Raw genomic sequence first — 17,177 nt, forward strand, 5'->3', positions numbered from 1 at the left:
AAGGATATTTGGCTCACTCCAAACAGGTTCTGCTTCTCTGGAATTCTCTAACCTGGAGATCTGCAGAGGGAGAGAAACACTGAATATTTTTGAAATGGGAATTGACAGATATTTGAATTCCAAGGGAGTTAAGGGGCACAGGAAAATAGGATTGACTCCAAGAATGGATCTGCTGTAATTATATTGAAGAGTGGAGTGAACTTGACCCATGTTTCGGCCTCTCCCTCTTTATGTTTTCCATGTTCCTGCATTCCAGCAAGAAAAAAGGGCATTCAAATTAACTGCATTGTCCATTTCTTCGTGAGCTGCCTTTGAAGGTTGTGGCTTTTCAAATTACCCAAGTACATCAGTTGCCTTCAAACGTCAGATCAGGGTTAATGCTTCCACCATCTTTTTGACAGTTAACTTCAGACTCTACTTCCCACACCCTCACCCCTCCAGCTTCAGGTAAAAAAAAGCTTTTGCTCAAATCCAATCCAACTCCTCAAAAACTTCACTCTCGAGGTTATTGACTTCTCTGATATTTATACAAATTAGAACTCCACCCCATCTTCACGGTTTCAAATTAAGCAATGATAATCTTTCCCCTTAACAAAATATCTCCAGCTCTGATAAATCTCCCATGGATCCTCTCTTGTGACTCATTCCTGTTCTGAAATTTTTCCTGCTGCAGACAACCCTAGACATTTTTGTGGAATCCCTGCAGTCTAAACTGAACTGCAGACTGTCCACAACAATGGGCTAATGAATACGACACATACGATGATACGTTCAGCTCATCATGCTATCGCATATGGAGCAAGGTGACATTTACTTACCAGCAACAGTCAACCATTCTGTTGAATCATTGGAATGCAGCTGGTATGAACAGGATCTGTGGATCTTGAGCCATTTTGCTCTTCTGTCTTGGGGCTTTATTGGATGTAGGTGAAGACATAGACGTATTTATGTCATACATTTCGGGTGACATCGACTCATGTTCAGCCTATGTAAGTACTGCACCTATGGTACTTTGTCTAAACGTGTGGCAATTTCCGTACACAGGTAATTCTGTATGAATGGCCACTCCAGAAGATAAGAGTACAAATTGACTACAAAGAAATTACATATTTTATGTGTAAAATCCATAAAAGAAACATTTCTGGAGCTCTGAAGTCCTGAAAAATGGACTAATTTTTCCCTTACTTACAATCAATTGTGTATGTTAAGTTACATCCTTTTTTTAAATAAAAGACTGAATCCTGAGTTTGAAAAGTCTGCAAACACTGTGCTTGAAGTAAAAACACATGAAAATCTGGAGAAACTCAGCAGGTTTCACAGTGTCCATAGGAGGTAAAGATACATCACTGATATTTCGTGGCTGATCTCCTCTTCAAGGAATAAGCAAAAGAACGAGAAAGCATCAGAATAAAGACTAGTCTGGCAGGGGAGGAGTCCAGAAGAACAAAAGGTGTTAAATGAACAAGAGGTGAGAATCGGTTTTGGCTCTGTGAAAGGAGACAGAGGGAAAAGGGAGACAAACCTGGGGTAAAGGCAACAGGGGTAAGGGGGGGGGGGTGTGCGGTTGAACAGAAACCGGTCAGGTCAATGCTAATGCCATCCAGTTGGAGAGTGCCCAGACTCAAGATGAGGTGTTGTTCCTCCAATTTGAAAGTGGTCTCAATCTGGCAGGGCATGAGACCATGGACAGGCATATCAACAAGGGAATGGGACAAGGAATCCCCATGGGTGGCTACTGGGAGGTCCACGCTTTTTCTTTTCATTCACATACCTCTTAAAGTAATCCCTATGCCATCAGTACTCTGTGATTAGTAAGGGATTGTTTAAGGTGCTATGTGAGTGGGAAGGGCATAACTGCTCGAGACCCAATTGTTACTGAAATTTTTTTTTGAGAAAAATTGTCTTTAGCCCATTTCCTTTGGAGTTATGAAACAGTGCACATCATGAGCCAAGTGGATACGGTTAAAACAGTAGTTGGCGGAGGAGAGAGCCAAGGTGCTCAACAAAGTGATCTCCCAGTTCAGCTGAATCCTAAGTTCACCTTGTCCTTGATAAGTAAAATAGGATGTGATTAAATGTTTGCCTTCCTGTAGGTGAGGGAAGATACCAATGCTCACTGCTGTAAACTTACAGCGCCCATACCTCTCTAATATTATATACAGGTTCCTCTGTTTCCATGACAATCTGCTTCTCAATAATCCTGCAGCAATAACATTGCAGTCATTAGGAGGCTTTCATTGAATTACAGTTCAATTCACTCAAATCAATTTATTTTCTGTGAAATGTGCAGATATTTCTGAAGGAGAGACTAAAACACTGCACAGTGGCAAGACACTCTATGAAAGTATCACAGGCAGAGAAAAGAAAAACAAAATTCATAGGACAAAATCACCACCACAAATTTAGGATATCACTTATGTTCCAAATACATCTGCCGGATGACACATATCTGGGAGCAATTTTCAAAATGAATCTCATTCTGGGGCTCAGTTGGGAGTTGTAAAGTACACATTATTTGTGCTTGGGATGCCGCCCAACTCTCCAGATTGAATGCCTGCCTTGCATTGGTTCCCAGCTAACTGCTTGTAGCTAGTGTTCATGACACGATTGTCTGGCTCAATGGCAAAACCTCACCAAACCTGTCAACTGGCATCAGATTCAAGGATTAGCTTTCCATTCCCAACATTCAAGCATCTGATGTTTCCCATCTACTCCCTCGAAGAAATGATTCTTACAATAATTACACTAGACCAGTGGTTCTCAACCTTAATTTTCTACTCACATTCCACTTTAAGTATACCCTATGCCATAGGTTCTCTGTGATTATCAAGAGATTACTTAAGGTGGTATGTGGGTGGAAAGAAACAAAAATTGAAAACTACTGTTTTAACCGTATCCACTTGGCTCATGATGTGCACTGTTTCATAACTCCAAAGGAAATGGGCTAAAGACAATTTTTCTCAAAAAAGATTTTCAGTAACAATTGGGTATCGAGCAGTTATGCCCTTCCCACTCACATAGCACCTTAAACAATCCCTTACTAATCACAGAGTACTGATGGCATAGGGATTACTTTAAGAGGTATGTGAATGAAAAGAAAAAGGTTGTAAACCATTGCACTGGACAATGAAGATTTTGCTTCCTGAACACTTTTGGTTGTATTTTATGGATTTTGGGCTGCTGGACATGAAAATCACCTGAAACATTCCTATCAGAGATCATGCTTTCAGATATAACCTATTTTTGTGATTTCTTGCGATATTTGAAGTCTACTAGCATTTTGCCCACAAAGCAAACTGTTTTGGTCATTCCAATAATGCCTGGGTATGCATCCAGTGCAGCTGCTATGCAAATGTGGTCTTAGGCCTGGGCATGTTTAGTCAAGGTAGTTGCAGACAGGCTATAAAAGCAGCTCACATATAGATACTGTGCATTACAACAATAAAGATCAAATGCATGTTGATTCACATGTTCTTCAGGTAATAATATACTGAGTGTACTTAACATCATTTGTCTTCAAGAAAATTCCAGAGAGCAGAAATGTCTTGTCAATGTTGTTACAGCTGCGATACATTGTTGCATTTGTGGCGAGTTTACACCTAAGCTTCAAAGATTCAGAATGACTGAACTTATTAAGAGAGCCTACAAGCTTGACTTCGTTTGTAAAATTGGTGAGTAAGACAAACCGTGGGCTCCTCACATTTGTTCTGCAAACAGAGTTTGGTTCATAGACACATTATGCAATTCAACAAGCACAACTCAATAAAATTTAATTTAATGTTCCCCCAACTTCTGAGATGATATAACAAATTTGAAATCATTTTTGTGCTCAACCTTAGAAGTTTCGATCATAATTATTTATCAGGAAGCAAACATTTTGGAAAAAAAATTGTTGCCCAGTGTTGTTAGACTCTGTGCAACTTGAACCAGATCCTTGATATTCATGCTGGTTAAACACAGGGAAATGGAGAGCAGGGATATCTCCATAACTCACGAACCCATATTTAATGCTGTCAGCTGTGGTACCAATACAGTTTTAGTCATAATCCCAGATAGATCTGCAGCAAGGCAAGACAGCTAAACACATACCTTTCTCTATTAAGTCATTTATGATTAATGTTCAATGCCACCATAGTTACTGAAAGTACCAAATGTCAATTTACCCAATTTTTCAAAGACAGCATTTCACTACTTCATTCCATCTCTATGGACCTCAACCAGAGAAGAAAACTTCCCATTTCAACAAAAAAAATTGAAATGGTGGTGCTGCTGGGGCATCTATACTGGCAGCGCAGTCACTGGTACAGATCTCTGGGAGGTGGGGAGCAGAGACACAGCACTCCTTCATTGGGTGCAACCGCCCAGTCTGACTGCCATGGGCTCTGCATATGCCTGTTAAAGGAGTAGACGGTGGGTTATTTTAAAATCCTGCGACCGAGGGCATAATTTAGTGGTGTCTCGAGGGGTTGTAGACTCTTGGAGATCTCAGGACTGGAGCAGGACATCAGAAAATGGGGAGACCACCCTTAATTTAAGAAGGAGAAGCAGAGGAGATAACCCATGGGACGGTGATCACAGCAGTGGACCAACGAGGGGCTCCAAGACTGAAGAACACATAGGAGGCTGTTAGCGACTCGAGGTGAGGAATTTTATGACCACAGTTTGGTGGACTGTTCCTACAGCAGCAAGCTGTAGGTGTGATTCAGCTTGCAAATGTTATCTTGACTGCTTCAGATCCCCTACTTTGGACCCTGACATCAGCTGTGAAACTATCCAAATTCCTGCTCCAAGGTATTGCCAAAGCTGACCTTGACTGCTCTCTCAGCACCGCAGTCAAACATGCTGCCATCATGTGTGCTCAGACCCATGGATAACAAGGGCTAAGTGTACCAATAATGGGAGTCAAATGCTGAACAATCAAGATGTCTGATCTTCCACAATAAAGAGTCCCGACCCAAAAGAAACCCTCCAAAACTTCCAAACAATGGGATAATGAGAGGTTTGACTTAACACTATTTCTGTTTACATCCGGTACCGCACGGATGGCAGTCCCTTCAATCTGAGGCGCCTGCAAGCTCACACCAAGACACAAGAGCAACTTGTCCGTGAACTACTCTTTGCAGACGATGCCGCTTTAGTTGCCCATTCAGACCCAGCTCTTCAGCGCTTGACGTCCTGTTTTGCGGAAATTGCCAAAATGTTTGGCCTGGAAGTCAGCCTGAAGAAAACTGAGGTCCTCCATCAGCCAGCTCCCCACCATGACTACCAGCCCCCCTACATCTCCATCGGGCACACAAAACTCAAAACGGTCAACCAGTTTACCTATCTCGACTCCACCATTTCATCAGATGGAAGGATCGACAACGAGATAGACAACAGACTCGCCAAGGCAAATAGCGCCTTTGGAAGACTACATAAAAGAGTCTGGAAAAACAACCAACTGAAAAACCTCACAAAGATTAGTGTATACAGAGCCGTTGTCATACCCACACTCCTGTTCGGCTCCTCTACCGGCATCACCTACGGCTCCTAGAACGTTTCCACCAGCGTTGTCTCCGCTCCATCCTCAACATTCATTGGAGCGACTTCATCCCTAACATCGAAGTACTCGAGATGGCAGAGGCCGACAGCATCGAATCCACGCTGCTGAAGATCCAACTGCACTGGGTAGGTCACGTCTCCAGAATGGAGGACCATCGCCTTCCCAAGATCGTGTTATATGGCGAGCTCTCCACTGGCCATCGTGTCAGAGGTGCACCAAAGAAGAGGTACAAGGACTGCCTAAAGAAATCTCTTGGTGGCTGCCACATTGACCACCGCCAGTGGGCTGATATCGCCTCAAACCGTCCATCTTGGCGCTTCACAGTTCGTCGGGCAGCAACCTCCTTTGAAGAAGACCGCAGTGCCCACCTCACTGACAAAAGACAAAGGAGGAAAAACCCAACACCCAACCCCAACCAACCAATTTTCTCTTGCAACCGCTGCAACCGTGTCTGCCTGTCCTGCATCGGACTTGTCAGCCACAAACGAGCCTGCAGCTGACGTGGACATTACCCCTCCATAAATCTTCGTCCGCGAAGCCAAACCAAAGAAAGAATTTCGTCCTGAAGTCGCGTGTTATTGGAAACTAGTTTGAGACCAAGGTTTGATATTATCTCCAATTTTGATGGATCCCTTTGAATTTGTTGCTCACTGATTCAATATACCTTTATTGTTATAAAATAGTACAGAATAGGTAATATATCGCCTTCTGCCTGCTGTAAGAGTCACCCTTTGTATCTCCCAGCACCCCTTACAGCAAGAGAGAAAGGGAAGCAAAGGAGAGCCCCTTCACAGTCTCCAAGTGTCTGTGGATTCACTACTGTTGATTAACTCAAGGTGGATACTTCCAGCCATGTGAAATGACTTAATTTTAAAGGAGGTGTTAAAATTTGGCCCATGTGCCACTCAGATGGAGAGGTATTTCATCACAGAAACCATTTTGAAGGTAGCAAACCTTCTCTTTCTAGAACCATGGGTAATATTTAACACCGAAATGACTTCACTAAAACAGATTTTCTATTCCATCTTGCATTGCAATTAGTTGGAGCAAGTCGGCTCTAAATTGATTTCCATTTACAACAGTAACTAAACTTCAAAATATATTGCATTGGATATAAAGTGATTTGAAAAATCTCAAAGCCATCGAAACAAGGAAACTTTCTTCACCTCAAGAGTTTCTAAAGTGGATGTTTTGATGAGGTTTTCAATTCGAGAGTCAAACTAATTTGTGCATTGCATTTTCCTTGGTGCCTACCTTGAAATAGATTGAACCAGATAGAATAGCAACATAGAACCATTCCTGGCAACTAAAAAAAAACTTACACTTAAGGATTGGCAGTTGAAATAAAGTAATGTATTTTTCTCTCTTGACCATTAATTATGTAGGATGGCAGCTCTAAGTGAACTCAAGGCAAAACTACAAGGGATGATTCAATTACCATTCATGAACCACTCCAGTTACAAAACCTTCAGGTATGACATTTTCTGAAATATTCAACCTCATTACTGCACTGTAATTCTTGAGAGTCAGAAGTTCATGGGTTCAAGTTCACCTGGGTCATTACCAGTAATTTAAACAGAATGTGGTCATACTCCAGAACCAAGAGCAATGACTTCTCAGTACATGAAGTGTAGGAAGCTAGGCTTTGGTGGTTAATCTTCTGGAGTCCGACCTCATTGTGGCTCGTCATGCCCATATTGGGTCTTGCAATGATCATTCATAGCCAGGCATGATCACAGTCTTGACCCAAGGGTTAACACACAATGCTGGAGAAATTCAGGAAAGGCTTTACAGTTGGCACAATACTGTTACAGCGCCAGTGACCAGGGTTCAAATGCGGCGCTGTCAGTCAGGAGTTTGTACATTCTCTCCTTGTCTGTGTGGGATTCCTCTGGGCACTCTGGTTTCCTCCTAATGTTCAAACCATACAGGGATAGTAAGTTAATTAGGGCAGCATGGGCTTGTGGGCCTAAATGGGCCCAAAATTCATCTAAATTAAAAAAGTCAAACAGTGTACTTTATCTTCTTCTTCTTCTTTGGCTTGGCTTCGCGGACGAAGATTTATGGAGGGGGTAAAAGTCCACGTCAGCTGCAGGCTCGTTTGTGGCTGACAAGTCCGATGCGGGACAGGCAGACACGGTTGCAGCGGCTGCAGGGGAAAAATGGTTGGTTGGGGTTGGGTGTTGGGTTTTTCCTCCTTTGCCTTTTGTCAGTGAGGTGGGCTCTGCGGTCTTCTTCAAAGGAGGTTGCTGCCCGCCAAACTGTGAGGCGCCAAGATGCACGGTTTGAGGCGATATCAGCCCACTGGCGGTGGTCAATGTGGCAGGCACCAAGAGATTTCTTTAGGCAGTCCTTGTACCTTTTCTTTGGTGCACCTCTGTCACGGTGGCCAGTGGAGAGCTCGCCATATAACACGATCTTGGGAAGGCGATGGTCCTCCATTCTGGAGACGTGACCCACCCAGCGCAGCTGGATCTTCAGCAGCGTGGACTCGATGCTGTCGACCTCTGCCATCTCGAGTACTTCGACGTTAGGGATGAAAGCGCTCCAATGGATGTTGAGGATGGAGCGGAGACAACACTGGTGGAAGCGTTCTAGGAGCCGTAGGTGATGCCGGTAGAGGACCCATGATTCGGAGCCGAACAGGAGTGTGGGTATGACAACGGCTCTGTATACGCTTATCTTTGTGAGGTTTTTCAGTTGGTTGTTTTTCCAGACTCTTTTGTGTAGTCTTCCAAAGGCGCTATTTGCCTTGGCGAGTCTGTTGTCTATCTCATTGTCGATCTTTGCATCTGATGAAATGGTGCAGCCGAGATAGGTAAACTGGTTGACCGTTTTGAGTTTTGTGTGCCCGATGGAGATGTGGGGGGGCTGGTAGTCATGGTGGGGAGCTGGCTGATGGAGAACCTCAGTTTTCTTCAGGCAAACAGTGTACTTTATAGAGCAAAGATAAAGATATATATCTAACCTTTCAGGCTTGAGCCCTTCATCAAGGTATGAGCAAGATGTAGGCAGGTAGTGCGGGAGGGGAGAGCACAGGCCCCCAGGATAAGGGAGAGGGGGCGCACTAGCAAACGAGGGAGGATGGCTCTGTGAATGGAGAGGGAAGGGTGTGGAGAACTGGAGGAAAAAAGATGGAGGGATGGAGAAGAAAGGGAGATCGGGGCAAGCAGAAACCAGAGAAGTCGATGCCAATGCCATCTAGTTCCCCAGTATTGCGTTTTTACTTCAGTCATGGCGTCTGCATACTTGAGTGTTTTAGTCTTCACCTTTGCCCAAGGGAACTGAATTTCAGTGGTGAGTCGAGAATGGTGACCCTTGCCATTGAGGCGGGATTTATCTCAGCATGGCATTAGGAGCCTGGAGAAAATGGAAGTCAATTGGTGTCATACCTAAGAAATATTTTGCTCTTCCTTTATTATTGCTTGGCCTGAATCCAGAAACTCTTTCTAAGCAGTGGATGAGAGTGCCAGCAGCAGGCCAGCAGTGACTGAAGGAATTGGCTAATCACCACCTTCTCAAGGGGAATTCAGATGGGCAGAAAGACCATGACTATGAGACATAGGAGCTGAAATAGGCTATTCACCCCATTGAGTCTGCCCCACCATTCAATCGTAAGCTTATCTATTTTCCCATTCAGCCTCACTGCCCGGTCTTCTCCCCAGAACCTTTGATGCCCTGGCTAATCAAGAACCTATCAGTCTCTGCCTTCAATACACCCAATGACCTGGCCTCCACAATAGCAAGTGACAACAAATTCCATTGATTTACCATCCTCTGACTGAAGATATTCCAATGCATTTCTATTCTAAGTGGACACCCTTCAATCTGGAAGTGGTGCCTCTGGTCCTAGACTTTCACCATGGGAAACAAATTTTCTACATCTACTCTGTCCAACCCTTTCAATGAAATCCACCCTTGTTCTCCTAAATTCCAATGAGTTCAGGCCAAGAGCTGTAAAATGCTGTTTTTCCCAGTGATAGCCAGGTCTGAAACAAAGAATACATTAAAAAATTGTTCTGCACTTGACATTTACGGTTGAGGGAGAGAAGTGAGAGTCTTGATGTTCTTCGACTGAAGAACTGGGCAAATTGTTGGTGGTGATGAATTTCAAGAGCCATTAAATTTGGAGCATTTGTCAGGAATGGAATCTTTTCAGTGAATGGTTAATCAGAAGCTTTGCCTGCCTGGGTCAAGTAGCAGGGAACAGATGGATCCCTCTTAATTGCTGAGGTTAATGTTGCTCCATCAGCAAGCAGGTGCTGACTGGCTTAAACACGTTTTAAGTTATCAGGAAAACACTGAGGGAACATTGTTGATAGATTGAGTAAATGAACTGTCTTAGTCCAGAACTATTACTGTGTTGTCCACTCCATTTCATTACACTGTTGTTTTCCCCCACAAGGCTTCTTGTCTAAGTGACACAAGTGAAATATCATGAATAGAATAGGTCATTAGGATGTGATGTTGAGGCTTTTAAATGCACTGGTGAGACCTCACTTGGAGTACTGTGAGCAGTTTTAGGCTCCTCATTTAAGTGCTGATGTTGGAGAGGGTCCAAAGAAGGTTCACTAGGATGATTCCAAAAATAAAAGGCCTATCATGTGAGGAGCATTTGACAGCTCTTGGCCTGTATTCATTGAAATTTTAGAGAATGAGGGGAGTTATTGAAATATTTTGAATGTTGAAAGGTGTGGACAAAGTTATGTAGAAAGGTTGTTTCCCATGGTAGAAGAATTTAGACTAAGAAGGCACAATCAAGCTTGAAGATCATCTGCTGAAACAGAGGTGTGGAGGAATTTCTTCACCCAGGGGTGATAAATTTGTAGAATTTGTTGCTACAGGCAGTTGTGGAGACCAGATCATTGGGTGTATTTATGATAGAGATTAGCCAAGGAATCAAAGGTTATGGGGAAAAGGCCAGGCAATGGGGCCAAGTGGAAAAATGGATCCATTCATGATTGAATGGGCTGAATAGCCTATTTCTGGTCCTAGGTCATATGGATGCAGAAAATGCTTTGAATGCTGAGCAGTTCAAGCAGCATCTGTGGAGAAAAAAATTAGTTTGATATATTTTCATCAAAATTTCGAAAGCACTTGACTGGACGCAAGCAGCTTTGGAACATTCAGTTTGTGAAAAGTGGAAAGGCATCGATTTTATTTTGTTCAGAAGGACTCTAGCTCATTTGTTGATGGCATTAGCGTTTCTTCTGAAGTGCTGAGAAACATGTGAGAGGCACGAACACATGGAATAAATAAATGCATTGGTGCTTTCTCTCTGTAAAGGGGTGAGGAAGATATTAAGTTAACGCTTCAGTTGTGAAAATCAAGTTTTTCTTGTGTGTCTGATATTTCCACAAGCATTACATCTCCTCTGCACACAGATTGTTTGAGAAAAATACAATTTCCAGAAACATTCTAAAATTTCATTTGCTCCTCTCCAACTGCTCCCCTTCCCTCATCCCTTCATTATCTCCTGCACATGTCATTCCTGGCACTCAGCTGGCTGAGTCACCCAAGGCTCACTAGGAAGCACTCTCCATTCTGTATCACGAGGTTGAGGAGGTCCAGTCTCAATCTGGCGTCTTAAGCTCAAAATCTATCCTGTTCGTCACTGATGACACAAACATCAGCAGAGGAAAAGTCCACGTGTGAATGCGGAAAATGAATGTTGCCCTTCATGGTTTTGTTTGCTTGGTCAGGGTGGTAGGGTTGGCATCGTGGTTAGCGCAACACCTTTACAGTGGCAGTGATCGGGAGAAGGGTTCAATTCCAGCGCTGTCTGTAAGAAGTTTTTATGTTCTTCCCATGTCTGCGTGGGTTTCCTCTCGTGGCTCCAGTTTCCTCCCACCATTCAAAAACAAAACGGGGGATGTAGGCTAATGGGTGTAAATTGGGCAGGAGAGACTTTTTTTTTATTATCAGCGCATTTACAGGATAGAATCATGGAAATTGAAAAAGGCAGGGTTCTGTCAGATCATTCACCTCTATTAACATCAATTGACATGACTGATAATCAGGACCTGGTAATATAGGTGGCATTTCAATCCAAAGTTGTTGAGAAGATCTGAATTCTGTGACTTTATTAGGAGACATATGAAATTTTCTGTGAGACCAACTGTCCATTCTATTGTCAACAAATTTACTCTATGGGACACTTTAAAAGCTTAAGAGGTCAAATAATTAGACTTCCAATATTAAAAAGGGAAGCAGATAAATTCAATCAAGAAATACATTATTTGGAGAATGACCCGCAGTTGAGAAGTTCAGAATGGAAGTGAAGAGCATTTATTAACAAACAGCTCGAGTATGACTTGTTATAAATTTACAAGATGGAAAAAAGCAATAATGAGAACAAGTCAAAGATATTACCAACATGAGGGGAAAGAGCTCCTAACATCCTATCTTGGCAACTGAAAACAGAACAGGGTTCTCGAACAATTAATGCAATTGAAACAGAAGCTAATAGAATATCTTATAAACCACAAGAAATTAATGAGGCCTTTAAATGATTTTACTCCTGATTACATAAATTGGAATCTCAAAGAGATATCAATAAATGATTATTTTGTCACAATTGGCTTTGCCAAATTTGGATTTGGCTGAACGGATGCAATTAAATGCACCCTTTACTCAATTGGAGATAGAGGAGGCATTAATTCATTGTATATTAATAAATCTCCTGGCAAAGATGGTTTTCCACCAGAGTTTTATAAAGAATTTAAGGAATTATTAATGCCTCTCTTCATGGACATATTGTACCAGGCAGTTGGATCACAGATTTTGCTGGACTCTTTCTCAACAGCAATAATAACGGTAATCCCTAAGAAGGATATGGATCCATTGAAACAGTCATTGGTAGGCCGATTTATTTGTTAAATATGGCCTAATAAAAAATCTAGCCAAAGCCTTGGCAAATGGATTGGCAAAATCTTTGCACAAATTGATAAACAAGTACCAAACAGGATGAGTAAAGACAATGAGCAGACAATGTAACAAGACTGCTTGCTATAATTCATTTGTCCCAGAAGACGGGAATTAAGTGTGGCAGTTGCCTTTGATTGACTGGAGTGAGACTTTTTATTTAAAGTATTTGAGAAATTTGGATAAGGTCCATTTATAAACTGGATTCAAGCCCTATATAACAAACCTAAGGCTAGAGTTGAAATGAATGGTCAAGTATCTCCAACATTCCCATTATCCAGATCCAGCAGACAAGGATGTCCGGTATCACTGGCTCTCTTCATTTTGGCCATAGAGTCTCTGGCGGAAATTATTCGACGGGACCCAGACATCAAGGGATTCATATTTGACCAAGATGAACATAAGATTAGTCTTTTTGCAGATGACATATTCTGATAGAGCCTGAAACTTCTCGACAAAGATTGCATTTACAACTGGAAGATTATGGGAAGTTCACTTGGAACAAAATAAACTGGGACAAGAGTGAGATCATACCACTAACTGATGGGGACTATACAAATTGCCAAAGGAATACACAATTTAGATAGTTTAAGAATAAGATCAAGTACTTGGGGGGCAAAATGGATAATGATTAAAAAAAATTGTATAAGATGACCTACCTCCCCTTGTTAAAACAAATTCAAGATTTAAATGAGTAACTTCCAATTACATTGATTGAACTGTATTAAAATGAATATATTCCTGTGTTTACAATTCCTCTTTCAGACTCTTCCGATACCATTACCACAGAAATTCTTTCAAAATTTGAATAAATTAATTAGGATGTTTCTCTGGAAAAGTAAGTTAGCCAGAATCCCGATGGAAAAATTAACTTGAAAATATCATATGGAAGGGTCACAACACCCAAATCTGAAATATTACTATTGGGTGACTCAGATGAAACTTGTCATTTCCCTCTTTGACTGAAGAGACAAGCCTTCATGGGTGGACATTGAACTTCACTAAGTTGGAGAGAGAGAGAAGCGGAGGATTTTATATATAAATAGAACACTAAACCTTTTTTTCTTCTTTGGCTTGGCTTCGCGGACGAAGATTTATGGAGGGGGTAAAAAGTCCACGTCAGCTGCAGGCTCGTTTGTGGCTGACAAGTCCGATGCGGGACAGGCAGACACGATTGCAGCGGTTGCAAGGGAAAATTGGTTGGTTGGGGTTGGGTGTTGGGTTTTTCCTCCTTTGCCTTTTGTCAGTGAGGTGGGCTCTGCGGTCTTCTTCAAAGGAGGTTGCTGCCCGCCACACTGTGAGGCGCCAAGATGCACGGTTTGAGGCGTTATCAGCCCACTGGCGGTGGTCAATGTGGCAGGCACCAAGAGATTTCTTTAGGCAGTCCTTGTACCTTTTCTTTGGTGCACCTCTGTCACGGTGGACAGTGGAGAGCTCGCCATATAACACGATCTTGGGAAGGCGATGGTCCTCCATTCTGGAGACGTGACCCATCCAGCGCAGCTGGATCTTCAGCAGCGTGGACTCGATGCTGTCGACCTCTGCCATCTCGAGTACTTCGACGTTAGGGGTGTAAGCGCTCCAATGGATGTTGAGGATGGAGCGGAGACAACGCTGGTGGAAGCGTTCTAGGAGCCGTAGGTGGTGCCGGTAGAGGACCCATGATTCGGAGCCGAACAGGAGTGTGGGTATGACAACGGCTCTGTATACGCTTATCTTTGTGAGGTTTTTCAGTTGGTTGTTTTTCCAGACTCTTTTGTGTAGTCTTCCAAAGGCGCTATTTGCCTTGGCGAGTCTGTTGTCTATCTCATTGTCGATCCTTGCATCTGATGAAATGGTGCAGCCGAGATAGGTAAACTGGTTGACCGTTTTGAGTTTTGTGTGCTCGATGGAGATGTAGGGGGGCTGGTAGTCATGGTGGGGAGCTGGCTGATGGAGGACCTCAGTTTTCTTCAGGCTGACTTCCAGGCCAAACATTTTGGCAGTTTCCGCAAAGCAGGACGTCAAGCGCTGAAGAGCTGGCTCTGAATGGGCAACTAAAGCGGCATCATCTGCAAAGAGTAGTTCACGGACAAGTTTCTCTTGTGTCTTGGTGTGAGCTTGCAGGCGCCTCAGATTGAAAAGACTGCCATCCGTGCGGTACCGGATGTAAACAGCGTCTTCATTGTTGGGGTCTTTCATGGCTTGGTTCAGCATCATGCTGAAGAAGATTGAAAAGAGGGTTGGTGCGAGAACACAGCCTTGCTTCACGCCATTGTTAATGGAGAAGGGTTCAGAGAACTCATTGCTGTATCTGACCCGACCTTGTTGGTTTTCGTGCAGTTGGATAATCATGTTGAGGAACTTTGGGGGACATCCGATGCGCTCTAGTATTTGCCAAAGCCCTTTCCTGCTCACGGTGTCGAAGGCTTTGGTGAGGTCAACAAAGGTGATGTAGAGTCCTTTGTTTTGTTCTCTGCACTTTTCTTGGAGCTGTCTGAGGGCAAAGACCATGTCAGTGGTTCCTCTGTTTGCGCGAAAGCCGCACTGTGATTCTGGGAGAATATTCTCGGCGACACTAGGTATTATTCTATTTAGTAGAATCCTAGTGAAGATTTTGCCTGCACTAAACCTATTACTGGTTGAAAGGAAGCATCATTATTAAAGCATATTTTGAATATTTGGCATAAACTGAATAATTTAATTGGATAAAAACAATTCTGAAAATGCTCTTGATTCAAAATAGATCAATTCCTTGAACAATGGATAATAAAATTCTACATGCATGGTCCCATGATTGTTATGTTCAAGCGCAATTAATGTCATTTGAACAGTTTTTAAAAAATCAACATTCATTATAATACAATTGCCTGCTACTTTCAATTAAGAGGTTTTTTCAGAGATGAATTAGGACCAACCATGATTTAAACAGAGTGCAGTGAAATGGAGATTCTGATACAAAAGAGGAACAAAGAAGTTCACATCAGTAATGTGAACAAAGATGGGAATCAGATTTGAATATTTGTATTGATAATAAGACCTGGACTGATTTATGTCAGGACTGCTTGACTAGCACAATTCTACTTCTTTGGCTTGGCTTTGCGGACGAAGATTTATGGAGGGGGCAAATGTTCACGTCAGCTGCAGGCTCGTTGGTGGCTGACAAGTCCGATCCGGGACAGGCAGACACGGTTGCAGCGGTTGCAGGGGAAAATTGGTTGGTTGGGGTTGGGTGCTGGGTTTTTCCTCCTTTGCCTTTTGTCAGTGAGGTGGGCTCTGCGGTCTTCTTCAAAGGAGGTTGCTGCCCGCCACACTGTGAGGCGCCAAGATGCACGGTTTGAGGCGTTATCAGCCCACTGGCGGTGGTCAATGTGGCAGGCACCAAGAGATTTCTTTAGGCAGTCCTTGTACCTTTTCTTTGGTGCACCTCTGTCACGGTGGACAGTGGAGAGCTCGCCATATAACACGATCTTGGGAAGGCGATGGTCCTCCATTCTGGAGACGTGACCCATCCAGCGCAGCTGGATCTTCAGCAGCGTGGACTCGATGCTGTCGACCTCTGCCATCTCGAGTACTTCGACGTTAGGGGTGTAAGCGCTCCAATGGATGTTGAGGATGGAGCGGAGACAACGCTGGTGGAAGCGTTCTAGGAGCCGTAGGTGGTGCCGGTAGAGGACCCATGATTCGGAGCCGAACAGGAGTGTGGGTATGACAACGGCTCTGTATACGCTTATCTTTGTGAGGTTTTTCAGTTGGTTGTTTTTCCAGACTCTTTTGTGTAGTCTTCCAAAGGCGCTATTTGCCTTGGCGAGTCTGTTGTCTATCTCATTGTCGATCCTTGCATCTGATGAAATGGTGCAGCCGAGATAGGTAAACTGGTTGACCGTTTTGAGTTTTGTGTGCTCGATGGAGATGTAGGGGGGCTGGTAGTCATGGTGGGGAGCTGGCTGATGGAGGACCTCAGTTTTCTTCAGGCTGACTTCCAGGCCAAACATTTTGGCAGTTTCCGCAAAGCAGGACGTCAAGCGCTGAAGAGCTGGCTCTGAATGGGCAACTAAAGCGGCATCATCTGCAAAGAGTAGTTCACGGACAAGTTTCTCTTGTGTCTTGGTGTGAGCTTGCAGGCGCCTCAGATTGAAAAGACTGCCATCCGTGCGGTACCGGATGTAAACAGCGTCTTCATTGTTGGGGTCTTTCATGGCTTGGTTCAGCATCATGCTGAAGAAGATTGAAAAGAGGGTTGGTGCGAGAACACAGCCTTGCTTCACGCCATTGTTAATGGAGAAGGGTTCAGAGAACTCATTGCTGTATCTGACCCGACCTTGTTGGTTTTCGTGCAGTTGGATAATCATGTTGAGGAACTTTGGGGGACATCCGATGCGCTCTAGTATTTGCCAAAGCCCTTTCCTGCTCACGGTGTCGAAGGCTTTGGTGAGGTCAACAAAGGTGATGTAGAGTCCTTTGTTTTGTTCTCTGCACTTTTCTTGGAGCTGTCTGAGGGCAAAGACCATGTCAGTGGTTCCTCTGTTTGCGCGAAAGCCGCACTGTGATTCTGGGAGAATATTCTCGGCGACACTAGGTATTATTCTATTTAGTAGAATCCTAGTGAAGATTTTGCCTGCACTAAACCTATTACTGGTTGAAAGGAAGCATCATTATTAAAGCATATTTTGAATATTTGGCATAAACTGAATAATTTAATTGGATAAAAACAATTCTGAAAATGCTCTTG

This window comes from Narcine bancroftii, chromosome 6 (genome assembly GCF_036971445.1).
Source record: "Narcine bancroftii isolate sNarBan1 chromosome 6, sNarBan1.hap1, whole genome shotgun sequence".
NCBI classification, from domain to species: domain Eukaryota; kingdom Metazoa; phylum Chordata; class Chondrichthyes; order Torpediniformes; family Narcinidae; genus Narcine; species Narcine bancroftii.